We start from the raw sequence: 2,364 nt of genomic DNA, 5'->3' as shown, positions 1-2,364 counted from the left end.
TTTTTAATGAGGATTGAAGTCAGGCCCTTGCACTTCCCAGGCAAGTGTTTATTCCACTGAGACATCTTCTCGGCCAAGTCAACAATTTCTGTCTTTGCCAGTCTTATGGAAAACCCCTACTATTATTATGAATTATTGGATTATATTGAAGTATTTTGCTGAATTCATTCACCTACAATATTTAAATGGCAATGAAATACCCTTCTCTGACAAAACTAAACAAAAAAGTGGATACAAATGAATGACCATTTTGTATCTGTATGTTCAAAATAGGAAAGATAAATAGCTGCATTCTCTTGGATCATTGAATATAGAAAGAGATTTGTTCTAATAGTGTTTGTGGACAGGATATCATGTCTGCATCTTGTACAATGAATACCCATTAAGACAACAATATGCAAGGTATTAATTTTTGAAACGGCTAGTAATCAGTTTTGAAACTGTCTCATTGCTGTTTCTCAATAAAATTATTTTAAAAATGGGATAGGTATACAGTTATTTTCTCTTAATTCAATGAATAGAAAGATTTGTACTAATAGAGTTTTTGGACAGGATATCGTGTCTGCATCTTGTACTATGAATAACCACTAAGAAGAATGCAATTTATTAATTATTGAAACTGTCCTACTAATTGGTGTTGACACTCTCTCATTGTTATTTGTTTCTCAATAATAATATTAAATTAAATAATCGCACAGCAGCAGTTCCTTCTTTCTCTTTTTCACTCAACCACTCATTTCTTGGAACTCAAATTCAGCATGCTATTTCTTGTTTTATTTTCTATGCTTCTTACTTCTAAATTTAAAATTTCCTTTACTTTATTTGGCAGTCAGAGAAATAGTTTGCTTTTTTAATTTTTTATCATATTTATTCATGTTAATGAGAAAAATGATAAAATGGCAATGAAACAGTTTCAAAATCGATTAGAAGGACATTTGCAATAATTAACAATTGTATATTGCTGTCTTCATATGAGTCATTCAGAGGACAAGATGCAGACATGTTATCTCTTTAAACAACATTAGTACAAACATTTATTCTCAGTGAACTAACAGAAAATAGCTGTATATCTATCCTAAGTCTCTTGTGTATACAAATATATATATATATATGTACATATTTATTTCCTGCACTTTTTTCACAACTAAACTTATTTATGATTTTGTGAAGTTCATAACACATGACACAAGGTTGCCTAGCAACTGATAGCTAACCTTAACCACTCTATAGGATGTTCATCTCAGGAGTGAAGTAGCTTGTTTCCTTTAGGCATTGGGCCAAGTGCAACCTACATATATTTGATTGATTTCCTAACTTCATGGTTCCCAACAAATCCCCGTGTTTCATTTTGTGTTTGTAGAGATGGGTGTGTCACTGCAGTTAAAAAAGCAATAGTTGGAGAAGTCTTTAAAGGACCTTTTCATACTCGAAGCCAGTCTAAAGACTGTAGGTACTTGAGTTCAGCAAAATAACCCAATGTAGTCCAATAGTTTATAATAGTAGTGGGTTATCAGCAGAACTGGCAATTGTCATAAGCTGTTGACTTGAACCTTTAACAGCTCAGCACATTAATATGGCATTACTTTTTAGACCTCGAAGTATGACATTCTGGTGATTAACAATGTCATAACAATTATTGCTTTAATCACTTTAAAGTAATTCTTTAAGAAAATATAATAAAGGAAAACAAGAGAGAAGAAAAAAGTCATAGTATTGTCCCACCACAATGTTGTATATGGTTTGATTTCTTTTTCTTTTGGCAGAATCAGGGATTGAACTCAGACCCTTGAGCTTGCCAGGGAAGTGCCTATCCTACTAGGTCATCTCCCTGGCCCCTATGATTTGATTTTTAAATTTATCTGTAAAAATGTGTAATTGTTTTTCACGTTCTATAGGGATTTAAAGTTCAGAATATCCATGGTTCCTGGAAAATAGCAGTTCCATGCTATGTGTAAGGCATTTGATATTCAGACAGATAGTGATATTACACTCAACTGTCTTTGTTACAGGGTAATAATATCATTAAGCTTCTTTTTTGGATGATTAACAGCTAAAGTTTTCAGACCAAAAATTAGAGAAATAGAGGGGCTACAAGGCTGGCTAATATTTTGGCCCTAGCCCTTCAAGGTCAGTGAGGACTCAGGACACAAGAGAACCTGTGTTGTAACATCTTATAACTCAGGGTGCCTCAAATTTTCTGATCAAGGAGATTTTGGGGCCACAGAAGAAAGTGATCGATGATGTGTAGTGTGCCTAAGGAGAGTCACCTAGAGAGAAAATATTCTCTCAGGCTTTCAGAGTGCAAATTGCTCAAGCAATGGGTGTGACTCATCCAGATGGCTGACACTGACAAAAGATCTACAA

Source organism: Octodon degus, unplaced genomic scaffold (assembly GCF_000260255.1).
Source record: "Octodon degus isolate 3935 unplaced genomic scaffold, OctDeg1.0 scaffold00292, whole genome shotgun sequence".
Lineage (NCBI taxonomy): Eukaryota > Metazoa > Chordata > Mammalia > Rodentia > Octodontidae > Octodon > Octodon degus.
The sequence above is the reverse complement of the archived record's forward strand: the minus strand, read 5'-3'. Positions refer to the sequence as shown.